Here is a 15,101-nt window from a genome sequence, read left to right on the forward strand (position 1 = left end):
CTATCTAATCCAGTCGCCCTCAGAAAACAAATTCCATTCCATTTCCTACCTTCCACACTCTCTCCATACTCCAATAAACCTTTTACTGTATTATCTACCCGTCCTATTTTTTTTAACTGTGTTGTAATTTCTTGTCTTACCTGAGTAAATTTCCTGCATGTTGTAAGAATATGTTCTACTGTTTCAGCCTCCTGACATTGTTCACACATTCCTGTAGGATGTTTTCCTACAATTAAAAGTGTGCTGTTAAGATTGCTATGCCCAATTCTCAGCCTGCTTATTGTCACCTGTTCTTTCCTTTTTGCTCCCCTACTTCTTGATATGCCTACTCTGCTTTGGATTGCATGTAAATGTCTCCTTTTCATTGCATTATCCCAGCTCAGTTGCCATTGTTGATTTACACTTCTCCACACTATCCCTTTCCCCTCGGATTTGGTCAAATTAATATTGACTTCAACATCTCCTTTTTTTTAACTCCTTCTTTTGCCAGCTTATCTGCTTTCTCATTTCCCTGAATTCCTGAGTGTGCAGGGACCCGCAAAAATATGATATTTTTTCTGAACTAAACTTGCAACTGCACAAAGTTGTCATTACACCATAGTATAAACAATGACACAATAGCTGGAGTCAGTGGTTTATTAATTACCCCGGTTGTACATGCAGAACGAAGACTAACAAATGCCACTGTTATTTAAAAGGAAAAAAGAAATATCCCACCTGTTTCCTAAACGGCATGTGTTGTTATCAACAAAATGTATCACTTACCACTTTTTATTTTACTTTGTCATAAGTATGTTGTGTCCCAAGTAGTGAATTATTACATTACATATTTTGTAATTTGTTTGCCTTAATCCAAGAATCCAAGAACAGAATTGCCAAATGTATTTCTTTTATAAATAAATATTAATAATATTTATTACTCTTTGATTTACCTGACACTTTTATCCAAAGCGACTTACAATTGCTATACATGTCAGAGGTCCCACACCTCTGGAGGAACTAGGGGTTAAGTGTCTTGCTCAGGAACACATGGTGGATGTCTCACAGTGGGAATTGAACCCAGATCATCTTATCTATGCGCCATCACCACTTTTTGATATTTTCTTCATTGGACTGTTAAGTATTCAAGGACCCCTTTCCCTGCACATAGGCTATATTCTGCTCACCCCTACTGTACAGAGTGACCATCTTAATATGGGAGCATTCTTCACCTTCAATGCCTGCCTGCCTTTTTCTCAGCAATAGATCAACACCGCCTCCCTGTGGCTAAAGACACATCAAGAAATGCAGCTAAACAAACACATTTTCTAAAATCAGCTGATTCTCATTATAGGGTAGATGAACATTTAATGTTGCCATAACTTTAGGATGGAGTAAGATGTGACTTATCTACATAAAAATGTAAATATATACAGTGAGTAAAATGAATAGCCACAAAATGAATAGAGGAAGGAAAAAAAACAATAGGATTTGATAAGCCTCATCAGTTTAATAGTTCACCACAAAATCTGCATATGGACATTAAAGTGTATAAAAAGAGGGTCCTTCCTCTTGCTGCCAAAAAAAAACAAAAAACAGGTGCAGCAACTTCCTAGCCTACTGAATTTCTTCATACTGCGGAAGGAATTAGTAACAGCAATGTTAATGTACCATTAAAGCAATAAAGGAAGGATGAATTTGATTCATGTGAAATAGTTGTATCTATTCCAACTGTAGTAAAAACCAAACTAGTCAGTTCATTTGTGCAATATGAGCAGAAAAAAAACATTATATTGACCCCCTCCCCCAAGCTCAATTTCTATTTGCTGACACATAAAAGAACATTAAAACATTTAATTAGTGAAATAAATACCAACAGTTGACAAATTAATTTGTATTTAATCAAATGTATTTTTTTTAGGTAAAAGGCTTCCCCCTTCATGGGGTAAAATCACATATTTATCTTAAGGCTCCCCTTAGCCAGAGGAAGTGTTGAGGAAAGCTATTGTGACATTTTGTGTGTGTGGGGGGGTGTTGGGTAGTAATCAGCAGTAGGGGAGACTGGGTATGGTTGTAACATGAGGATAGTTGTAACAACAACAATTCCACCAATTAGAGATAAGATAGGAGTCATGTGATCATTTCAGTATTTACCTACTTCAGGCTTGATTTTTGTCATGGTGGTTGTCAAGGCTGGAAACAGTTAGATTTAGAATATATAGAGAAAAAATAGATTTTGAGGTCAGAAAGTAATTTTTTTGACCAAGACTATATTTTGTTTAGTATCTATACTATTGCAGATAAAATTTTTGAAAATTTTGAAATGTAGTTTCAATATGTGATGTATTTTTTCCTTTCTAATTTCAAACCACAATGCTAATACAGCTAGCTAGACAATGGCTGACAGGGGTGGGATGGGTTGTAACACTTCTTTAAAAAGTGTTGCAACCATCCCCTATACATACAACTAGGGACTTTAATGATTTTAATATTGTTACAGAATGCAGTCTCTCAGCTCACTCAGCTTGCACTCCAGGGTTACCAGCATTAAGTTGTCATCACTGTGACCACTACTTCCCATTCACATGTTGTTCACATGTTGGCGTGTGTATCGGCATTAAATCTTTTCCATACTCCATCTCCACCGGTGGACAGGGGAGAGAAGAGTACAGGCAGCTTGTGAGAAGTATCGGTGTGCAAGAAAAAGTCGCAGTACTCCAAAGAGTAAAATATAGAAGTGCTGGTACTGCGTACCAGTGAGTACCGGCCCACTTCAAGCACTGACTGTGACTCTGATTAAGAATATACACACATTGACACAGACAGACACACACCTCTTTTTTTGTTAGACCTAAGGATGCACAAAGATGTTAATTAAGTACATTGTATTAGTATTTATTGAGTATACTGTTAAGTCAGTTTATTCTATATCTATATCTAACCAAAACTAGTGTCAAGTTCATCCTTCAGCTAATGCAAATTATCAGGATCTGCTGATTATCACCAAAATATTTAATAGCTTTGCAGGTTTGATCTGAGACTTGTACATTCAGGTGCAGTGCAGCTGTAGCAAGTTGGACTATAGTTTTCTCCAAATCAATCAAATGTCAAAGGTGGCATGTACATGGCACAAATGGCTCTCAGCTATTTGTGCTTATTGGGGTCCATTTACCTCAGTGACAGAGGAGTTTATCGCTTATTGTGAAAATATTGCAAAACACAAAGCCAAATGCCAACTTACATGCTATAGTAATCTCAGGTATGAAAACATTAAAGATTCAGTGTGTACATTTTAGTGGTGAGGGTTGAAAATTGCAACAAATGGCTCACTGTGCATTCACTTGCTCCTCGGGCGAAATAAGTACTTTATAATAAATGTATTAATTCTAATGGCAATTGTAAATTCAGCAGTAAACAACAACAAAAAGGCTGTGGATACTTTACATAATATAGACTACCCCTTTCTTATTTATTTGTAATAATTTCTGCAGACTATAGAGCACTCTGTGACAGCAAAATAACTCACAATGAAGTTCTGAATGCTATTCTAAAACTCAAAATAACAAATCTCCAGGCAATGCCAGTCTCACTTCAGAATTTGAAGTTCTGCAATGAACTGACCCCTTTTCTTTTCAATGCCTTTTCTGAAAGTATTGAATTTGGACTATTACCGCCTTCAGTAACTCAAGGCCTTATCACCCATATTCCAAAACCCCAAAAAGACTTACTTTAGGACAATTTGTGTCATATTTGTCTGCTCAATAATGACTACAAAGCACTAGCTCATATTCTTGCATGTACAAAAAAAAAAACATAGCCTCTGTAATTGACGAATCACAGTAGGGGTTTATGTAAAACAGGCATATTGCAAACAATGTTAGGCTGGTTCTGTATTTATTAGATTACTCTGAACTCATTCATGATAACAGCTTTATTCTGTTTTTAGACTTTTATGCGGCCTTTGATTCCTTAGAACACAAATTTATTTATCAATCATTTCTCCTTGCTGCTCAATTCCTCTCCATGCTAATTCATGAAAGTAATATTCGAGGTATCTCTCTTGCTGGCAAACAGATTACCATAAGTCAGGTTGGTGATGACACTACACTTTTTTTGGAAGATTCAAACCAAATTTCTGTTGCAATTAAACACAATATTCTCTGAAGCATCCGGTCTTTATCTTTTTGTGATAACTAAAACTGAAGTTGAACATCAGCCCTATTATCAATAAAACTCAGAAAAGATTAAATCTCTGGCTCCAGAGAGACTCAACCTTAAGATGTAGAACTCTGAAGTTGAAGGTATATTCAGGCTAACATATGCTGCACTTGCCTTAAATGTTGATTCCTGTTTTTGTTAATCTATTGATAAGATGCTATTTAAGATTATTTGGAAAAACAAAATCCATTATAAAAAAATACTGTGATGATGAACACTATTGACTCTGGAGGACTTAACCTACATTTTAGATTTTGCTACCTTGAACTATACCTTTAAAATCAAAATGTCTATGTAACCCAGAATCCATTTGGAACTTTATTCCAAATTACATGTTTTCTAAATTAGGTGGTCTTCCTCTTATGTCAAACTACAGTATTGAGAAATGACCACTTAATTTAACTAATTTCCTCTAACTAATGCTGTTAGCTTGGTCTCTGTTATACAAGCACTCTTTCTCTCCGCTTAAATATCTCATCTGGAATAACTGTGACATATTAGTGAAAAACAAATCTATATTTTTCCAAAATTGATTTAACAATAAAATTCTATTTATAAAACAGTTATTTATCTCAGAAGGTTTTCTAATGGATTACTCTGAATTCTTGTCTTTCTATTACACCACTGTCACCCTAAAAGAGTTTGCTATTGTAATGGATGCCATTCCCAAAGGTCTGATGATGTCATTTAAGGGTAATACTGAACCACTTCTTTCTCTTTGTTGTCATTGAATGACACCATGATTTTTTATCCAGCCCTTCGAACATAAGGATCAGGTCCCTCTTTCAGAAAGACATTGTCACCTCCCATATGTAATCCATTACTGGGGAAAATTTGTTTCAAATGTCAAGTGGAAAAAGGTTTGGACCATACCTTCAAGATACTTGATCACAAACAAACCTCAAGATGTCTGTTTCAAACATTGATGCGATTCAGCAAAAAACTACTTGCAAAGAAATGACATTGACATTAACTGCTCTTTCTGTGGACTTGATTGTAAAACAACCATCCACTTATTTTGGAGCTGTCCCTGTACTGTTACTTTTTGGAAAGACTTGTCCCAATATATCTAACATTTCTGTCCATTTTTCATTACTGTACAAAGATGTACTGTTTGGCTTTTAAGATGTCTGCAGTTTAGAACAAAAACAGTATATCATTAATCTTTTTATTATAGCAGCAAAATTTCACACTCACAAAAGTAAATTTGTAACCACAGACATTAAGTTTAAGTTTTTATGAATTAAATACAACAATATTCAGCACTCTTAAAAGCTTTTGATATATGTAAATATCTTAATTGCCTGAATTGCTTTATTTTATTTTAATTTTGTTTACATCTTAACCCCTGGTCTATATTTATTCTATTCCTTTAAAAAATGTAGTTAGAAATGGCTGATTCTAAGGTAATAAAAACGGTTCATTATACACTGTAAAAACGCCAACTTAGATTTTTTAAATTATTAAAAGGGATTTTAAGTTTTGCAGACTTAAAATTCTAAATTATTGACATTTGACGCATTAACTAAGTCAGCCTAGCAATTTAAAAAAGTTTTTTATTTTTTCCCTCCAAATAGTTTTACTATGTATGTGTCTGTTTACAATATTTCAGCTACATGAGTAGCTGAGCTTACATTTGAATGGCTAAAACTGGAGTTCCAATTTTTAAGCTAGCGTCAGCTTCCAGATGAGCTTTGGTATTGGTAAAAACAAGAATAAATGATTAAATTTAATTAATTTTAATATTCTTGGCTGTCACAATACGCAAGCCTATAGTTAAAATTCAAAATGAATGAGAAAGAATATAGTTTGTCATTGGTAACTCCAGAGTGCAGTTTACTTTTTACAACGACAGTTGTAACTGTCACATATTAAGAAAATATTTGTTTTAGGGAAATTAACCAACTCTTGGCGTTCCACCAAACTGGAAAATTCTCGTTTAATTTGGCAAGATAGTCTTAAAACTTATAGGAAGGCCCTCCGTAATGCCAGAGCAGCGTACTACTCGTCATTAATAGAGGAAAATAGGAACAACCCCAGGTTTCTTTTCAGTACTGTAGCCAGGCTGACAGAGAGTCACAGCTCTATTGAGCCAGGTATTCCCATAGCTCTCAGTAGTTACGACTTCATGAGCTTCTTTAATGATAAAATTCTAAATATTAGAAACAAAATTAACCAAGACCTGCCCTTAACTGGCACCAACTTATCTCTTAACTCAGGAACCTTAGAAACAGCTGTAGAACCAGATATATGTTTAGACTGTTTTGCTTCCCTCAACCTTTACCAACTAACTAATAATTTCTTCATCTAAACCATCAACCTGCCTCTTAGACCCCATCCTGACTAGGCTGCTTAAAGAAGTTTTACCCTTAGTTAGCACTTCTATACTAGATATAATCAATCTATCTTTATCAACAGCCTATGTACCACAGTACTTTAAAGTAGCTGTAATTAAACCTCTTCTGAAAAAGCCCAAACTTGATCCGGATGTTTTAGCCAACTATAGACCTATATCTATCCATTTCTCTCTAAGGTCCTGGAGAAAGCAGTTGCTAAACAGCTGTGTGACTTTCTACAGAGCAATAGTTTATTTGAGGATTTTCAGTCAGGATTTAGAGCTCATCATAGCACAGAGACAGCACTGGTGAAAATTACTAACGACCTCCTTATTGCATCAGACAAAGGACTTGTTTCTGTTTTATTAGATCTTAGTGCTGCATTTGATACCATTGACCATCAGATCCTATTACAGAGACTGGAACATTTCATTGGCATTAAAGGAACCGCTCTAAGCTGGTTTAAGTCCTATTTATCAGTTTGTACATGTTGACGAGTCCTCCATGCTTAAGTTAGTCATGGAGTTCCTCAAGGATCTGTCCTCGAACCAATCCTCTTCACTTTATATCTGCTTCCCTTAGGCAATATTATCAGGAAATATTCCATAAACTTTCATTGTTATGCAGATGATACTCAGTTATATCTATCGATCAAGCCAGATGAAACTCATCAGTTAGCTAAACTTCAAATGTGCCTTCAGGATGTTAAAACCTGGATGACCTGTAATCTTCTAATGTTAAACTCAGATAAAACTGAAGTTATTGTTCTGGGGCCTAGGCACCTCCGTGACGCATTATCTAAAGATATAGTTTCCCTTGATGGCATCGCCCTGGCCTCCAGCACCACTGTGAGGAATCTTGGAGTTATCTTTGATCAGGACATGTTGTTTAAGTCTCACATTAAGCAAATGTCAAGGACCGCCTTTTTTCACCTACGTAATATTGAGAAAATCAGGAATATTCTGTCTAAAAATGGTGCAGAAAAACTGGTCCATGCATTTGTTACTTCTAGGCTGGATTACTGCAATTCTTTATTATCAGGCTGCTCGAAAAAGTTCATTAAGACTCTTCAGCTGATCCAGAATGCTGCAGCACGTGTTCTGACAGGAACCAGGAAAAGAGAACATATTTCTCCAGTAAAATCCAGAATAGAATTTAAAATCATTCTTCTTACCTACAAAGCTCTTAACGGTCAGGCACCATCTTATCTTAAAGAGCTCATAGTACCTTACTTCCCCACCAGAGCACTGCGCTCCCAGAATGCAGGGTTACTTGTGGTTCCTAGAGTCTCCAAAAGTAGACTAGGAGCCAGAGCGTTCAGCTATCAAGCTCCTCTCCTGTGGAACCAGGTTCCAGTTTGGGTTCAGGAGCCAGACACCATCTCCACATTTAAGAGTAGGCTTAAGACTTTCCTCTTTGATAAAGCTTATAGTTAGGGCTGGCTCAGGTGAGTCCTGAACCATCCCTTAGTTATGCTGCTATAGGCCTAGACTGCCGGGGGATTTCCTATGATGCACTGAGCTCCTCTCTCCTCTACTTTCTCTCCCTCTGTATGCAACCTCATCCCATTATTGCATGTTACTAACACAACTTCTCCCCTTTCCGGTAGTCTTGCGCTTTCTCGTCCCTCTCCTCTCTCCTCCTATCACTTCCTGCAGGTGTTTCTGGCTCTGGAGCTGTGGAGTCTGGATCTGTGGCTGTGGGTCACCTGCTGCTCTCAGGTTCCTGCTCGACACCCTCTGCTACAACAATTATTGTTACTAGTCCTGTTGTTATTATTGTTAGTATAATCATTAACATTACGATTATTATCATTAACACTACTATACATATCTATACCATTTTTCATTTAGTCATTTAGTCTATAGCAACATCACCTTTACTGTCTGTATCACTGTGTGTATATTGTGTAGGCTGCCTCCCTCCCCTCTCTCTCCTTCCATCCCTCTTTTTCTCTCTGTTCCTCTCCTGCCCTCTCTCTCTCTCTCTCTCTCTCTCTCTCTCTCTCTCCTTCACCCCCAACCGGTCGGGGCAGATGGCCACCCACCCTGAGCCATGGTTCTGCTCGAGGTTTCTGCCTCTTGAAGTTTTTCCTTGCCTCTGTCGCCTAGTGCTTGCTCTTGGTGGGAATCTGTAAATAACATCATAGAGTATGGTCTAGACCTGCTCTTTTATGAAAAGCGCTGTGAGATAACTGTTGTTGTGATTTGGCGCTATATAAATAAAATTGAATTTAATTGAATTAAATGTTTATTCTATTGCTACATTGCTAATTTCTAGCAACTTGTCACTTATGTCTTTCAGATTGAAATGAATGCTGTGCAAATTCTATAAGTTCACCCACACCAGTGTTCTCCTGAAACCAGCACACCCGAAGACTCTATTGGGCCAGGAGGGCAGCTTTTCCATCTGAGATGGATCAACTCCTTAACAGACTGGATGAAGAGAATATTCTTAATATTTTTTACACTGTGAACATGAATGTATGCCATGAATTTTTTTCCCACAAATCATTTTTTTAATAAACAATCGATCTGATGTAAGGTATTGCTTGTAGTGACAGTCAGTTAGAATAAACAAACTGTACACTACATGAGTGACAAACAAAGACAGTGACTTAGGTGAACATCTATCAGATAAAAAGATATTTATATTAGGAGACAGTAGCCTTGAAGGTCCTTCATTTGTATCTCTGTGACAGTCAAGAGAAGCGGTTCAGGAACTATCTTGTGAGTGTTGTTAGTAACATTAAATATATCTTGTTATATTGAAATTAAGTTTCAAAAGTTTGTAGTTCCTTCATTGCTACACACATAGAAAAATATAATGAATTCATGGGGTAACATAAAAGAAATAAAATAGACTAAACCAATATATTCCATTTTTTAAATACAAACTGTAAATAATTTAAATAAATAAATAGGTGCAACTTTTGGATTTGGCTCTCTGTCCTTTTCTCCAAGCATTTTAGAGTAATGGCTTATTCTGAGGCACAGTATTTGAATAACATGTCTTTCACTTTGATTTACTTTTAATGTTTCCTTTCTGTCATCACAAGGCAGCTGACCCAGAAGAGCAGCAGATTAAAGAGCTTATTGTGGGCATCCTCCCTATGTTGGATGATGATTCAGCTCCTGCAAGTGTCACATTTGTGTTGTCATAGAAGAAGACATCATCCTTCAAGATCTCCCTGACCTGCCAACAGCGTTTGCCTACCTCTTTGGGCTGATCTATGCTTTAAACCTTAAGTATCCAAAGGAATTGAGGTACACATTTGAGACAATTCAGAGAACCAAACTCCATGCGTAAATCCAGTGTGTTCAGTTGTCATCTGACTGTTGGATCCTGGACAGTTTTGAATTTCACAAATCTCTGTTGGCCATTATGTAATAATGTTTTAACGGTTCATGTCTTTTTAATGAGATGGATCCTCCTCAATTTCTTCTGATTTGCTTTTTTCCCTCTTTCTCTCCTCTTATTCTCCTCTAGTTGTCAAGCTTTCTCTCTTCTCTGCTCCTTTTATCTCAAGTTCCCTTTCCACCTGTCTTGTAGACACTACTTCTGTGCGCTGTTTTATATCAACCCATGAGCTACCACTTTTTGTAACTGTAAGCATATTTTATATTGATGTTGAATACTAATATCAACTCCATCTTGGTATGGTCAAAACTTCCATGGAAATCCCCTCGGATCTCCCTAAATGCTACTTCATTGTATTTTGCTGTTTGAGAGGTGATACATTGTTACAACCCAAGAAAAGTGCTAAGGCCGGGACAGATCCAGGTTCTAATTTGCTTGGCCATTAAGAACTCGATAAAAATAAAACACATTTTGAATGTAGACATTGCATGTATAATTATTTATAAATTTAGATGTGTCAGTTGTTGCAAGTCAAAATTATACGTTATTACAACTTGGGGTTAACAGAACCCAGAGGAAAAATCTTTTGCTCAGAATAGTCTTTTCTTTAACTCTTGAGAAAATACTAAGATCTCAATAGTATATCTTTTTGAGATCACTCCAATCTGAATTGTTGCTGCTAAAACCCCTTAGGAGAAAAGGATGAGATGAAGTGAGATTGAGGTTTTGAGACTTGGGTAAAACAAATGGATACTGAATTGAGATTACAACAGGAGATTGGAAGTCATAGATGAGATCTCATCATTGTATCTTTTTGAGATCACTCCAATCTGAATTGTTGCTCCTAAAACCTCTTAGGAGAAAAGGATGAGATAAAGAGAGATTGAGGTTTTGAGACTTAGGTAAGACAAATGGATTCTGAATTGAGATTACAATAAGATAAATGAAAGTAACAGATGACATCTCATCATTGTATCTTTTTGAGTTCATTAATGTCTTGCTTATTGCTCCTAAATAGCAGTTCGGAGCTCTGGGGAGATGTTTTTGAGCTTGATTGTATCACATTACTGTCTATGCTTGGAGAACCGTGCTGGAGGCTTGCCCTGAGCTGGATTTAAACCCTGTTCCTGCTGTTCAAAGGGCAACAACGTTGCGCCATCCAGCTAAAATTAATAATGAAGGACTTAAGGACTCTTTAAACAGAGGACAATTTTCCTTTACTTAAAAGAGGAGAAATACCATATCCACATTTAAAGTCCTCAAAATTCTACTCAAGTAAACGGTATAAAAGTATTTCATAGTGAAATAACTCAAATAAAAGTAAAAGTGCTTATTCTGTATGACAGATACTTGTTGTATCTCAGTTCTTGCGTGCATTCGGTCATTAATGAATCATCTCTAAACGTTATGTCAAAGTATTGGGTGTACCAGTTATGCTGGCTGTGACTACCTTAACCAATTGGAAAGCATGACATTTGAAAGTGCATTATTTTCAATGTCAAAATTTATTTTTCTCAGTAACTTGAAATTTGAAATTAAGGGGAGTAAAAGTCCAAACCCCCATAAAAAGAAAATACTCAACCTCAACATTTGACGTAAGTAAAGTACTTTAGTAAAATAACCCCTAAGTGGGGTCACTAAGACAAAACTGAGAAATATCTTGGAGCTTTTTTTCTGATCCACGTTCTGGAGACTGACATTACACTTATTTAAGATACTGTAGAGATCTCATCTTTTGATCAGAGTAAGACAGAGATGAGTTTTTGCTCCTGAGGCCAATATGAGAAAACTGAGACATATTTGAGAAGAATCATGAGATCCCAGGAGTCATAGCTGAGTTTTCTTTGAGCTCTTTCTCTGATCTCATGGTCCAATGTTAGGAGACTTAAATAAGACTTATTTAGGATCAGTTAGAGATCTCTTGTTTTGATCAGAGTAAGACATAAATAAGATTTTATATGGTTGTTTCCTGAGATAAATTTGAGAAGTGGGAGAAAAGGCCTTTGGTCTCACCTTGGTATTAAAAGCAGCTCATTTGTGTCCAGAAGCAAAGAAGGAAACAACTATGAGATCTCATCTTGGATTTTGCTTTCCTATGGGAAGTAATAATTCTAAGTTGATGCAATTCAAAATTACAAGTTATTACAACTTAGAGTTAAGTTACCAGAAATAATAATTCTAAGTTGTTAAATTTTGTTTAATTAAAAATTATTAGTTATTACAACTTGGAGTTGGTTTAAGAAAACTTAAAACTGAAAGTTGATCAAACTCTAAAGCAAAACTTAAAATGTTAAGTTTAATTTCCCAAATTAAAATTTTATAGAAGTTTGTTGCCTTAAAGGGACTATATGTAAGTTTTTCAATGAAATTAATCAAATTTTCATTGCCTTATTGTCAATGGGCTCAAAACTCACTTAGAAATGAAGCACACGCCTGTTTTCTCCATTGCTTGCATCAGCCACTTGTAGTGAACCGACAGTGTGGATTTTTGCATTTTATATTAAATAAATTTGGCCTACTCAAAATAATTCCTCTCTCTCTGGGAGAGTCCTCGGACTTGCATCTTCCAGGTGTAGCTGGATTTGGCGTTGCAAGCGACCCAGGACTTGATGCCGTACTTGGCCGGCTTGCTGGGCATGTACTGTCTGAAGGGACAGAGACCTGTGGAAATAATATATATATATATCATCATTTTATATATTTATCACCATTTTATACATTTCATCATCATTTTATACATTTCATCACCATTTTACACACACACACACACACCCCAACAACAACAACAACAACAACAACAACAACAACACGGCGATACCTCTGAAGGGAACCAGCTGCTCGTCCACCGTTATCTCGGGATCCGGGTTGTACAGGAACCAATTGTTTTCCTGTTACCAAATGCTTAAACTTAGAACGGTACAACCGTGTAACAATTGAGGTTTGATTGTCGGAAGATATTTGATTATAATGCGCACAAATAGATTTTCTTTTCCTTTTTTTAGACATAATTAAGTAATTAATAAGTTTAGAAAGACAGTCCCTCGAGAAACCAGAAACGGCCACTAAGGACTGCCCTCTGGGGAACCACGCCTCAACCAACAAAAGCGTGACACACGATGTCGTTCGCTCTCTCTACTCTCTTTTCTCTTGTTCCTGGCTCTTCATTCCAGACGGAGAACCCCGGAGAATTCTCTAGCAAAAAGCCAGGAATTGGGCTGCTAGCGTGGGACCCGTGCAACAGGCCAAGGCAGGCCGCCGACCTACCGTAAGGCAAAACAAGGCATTCTGTGTCCAGTGATGTCCAAAAGTTGTTAATCCATTATATTCAGTCCTTAAACCCCTAGACAAATTTAACCGAGTTATCATCTAATTGCATTCATTAGCTGCCGTATGAGTCAAATTCTCCTACAATAGACCTCCATTCTCATTGTTTAGACATTGTTTATTTCTCTGATGTATTTAACCGCATTTTTATATCACCTTAGTTAGCTAATAAATTCACTGTAATCAAGGAATTGTGTGTGTTGCCTATTTCTAAGTCCCTGCCAAGAGAATTTACCCTACAGATGAGACTGACTGATTGATTTAAGATAATTGAGCGATTATTAGCTAATTGATCACTAGTGAATAATTGTATAATTATTAAAATGCTACCCAGAGGTCCGGAGACTTTGGGTTAATAACAACTCCGGTGGTTTCCCCCGAAATGAGAGATTTATGGATTCATATTTTCTGAATATTAAAATTCATAATTGGGTATTCTCATAAATTTATTAAAAATCATACTAGCTTTAGACCTGCTACACACTATTGTGCTTTGAATGTGAGGTCTCCAGGTCGGATTCAGCCCTGTGCGCGCTCCCGAGCCTTTCTCTTACTACAGCGACAACACGGCAGCTAATGACATGTGGAGAGGATGTAACGGTAAAAAGTAAATGTGGATCGATTTGTTTTCTAACATTAGCCTATGGTGATGCAGCCAGGAGTAGCCAGGAGCAGCCAGCTAACGCTACAGTAGCTCGGACTTGCCGCTGTTTTTATATACAGTCTATGGATTTTACCAATAACGTTACTCAGGTACACAGCTTCTCCACCTCAGCCACTGTAACTCACGTGACCCACATAATAATACTGCAACAAAATGGGGATAACACCACAGAGGAAGAGCCATCCACTAACACTACAGTAAAGTTACTTACTGCGGTCTAACTGTTATAAAGTTTGACACAATCGCATTATAATATTCAGTCCAGCTCACTAAACGTTTCATTATCATCCAATATATGGAGACAGATTCACAGATAGTAAAGATAGTTACTGAAAAGCAGCAGGCGAGCTAACGATGTAGCACGTTGGCTAAATGCAGTAAATGTAACGTTATCATGTGACAACCATGGATTAGTTCTGCATGCAGCTGATAAAACTATTACTGTAACGTTGCAGTGGGAGTTTACCTGAGTTTCCAGCTCTGTCTGTTCTCCCCCCTGTCAGATAGCCGCTGTCACTCTGCCTTTTTCAGGAGTATTGTGCCGATATGCGGCTCGCTGCGCTGAATGAAAGGCACGGCGCTCTGAGACGGGAACGTTGAAGTAAAACAGCCTGAACATGTCTGAAGAAAAGCCACAGCCAGCATGCTGGTGTTCCTGCGTTTATTGTGGTGTTTCTGTATGAAAGTGGTTGTGTTTCGGGTTATGCTCGCTCATGAGTTCAAGCAAGCACGCGTACGAGCACACACCTGGTTGCAATCTTAGAACCGCACCGCTAGTGGCCGCTGGAAACTACATAATGCCCCTTTAAAATTTTAAGTTTTCCCAACTTTTTATTTTTTACAGTGTATAAGGTCTTCATACACGACTGAAAACTTTTTGCATTTCTGTCAATACAGATATCCTACAAACTGATCCTTTCAGTGCAATGGAATTAATATGAAAAGTCTATCTGTTTTTTCTATGTGAATATGTCTATGTGTTAAATGCTACACAATGGGAAACTGACTTGACAGTGTAACTATCATATTTTTATGATTCGATAACTGAAAAGGTCATTTGAATTAGATATTATAATGATGCAGTTATTGATAACAGAAAGTGTATTAAGTTAGAGTAATATTAATTACATCATTTATGTGAATGGCTGGTAAGAGATAAGTGGTAAGGAGAGTGCTTATCTCACATATTTCCATATTGACAGGCCTTTTAAAATCTCAAA

The sequence above is a fragment of the Micropterus dolomieu genome, linkage group LG17, assembly GCF_021292245.1.
Source record: "Micropterus dolomieu isolate WLL.071019.BEF.003 ecotype Adirondacks linkage group LG17, ASM2129224v1, whole genome shotgun sequence".
NCBI classification, from domain to species: Eukaryota; Metazoa; Chordata; class Actinopteri; order Centrarchiformes; family Centrarchidae; genus Micropterus; species Micropterus dolomieu.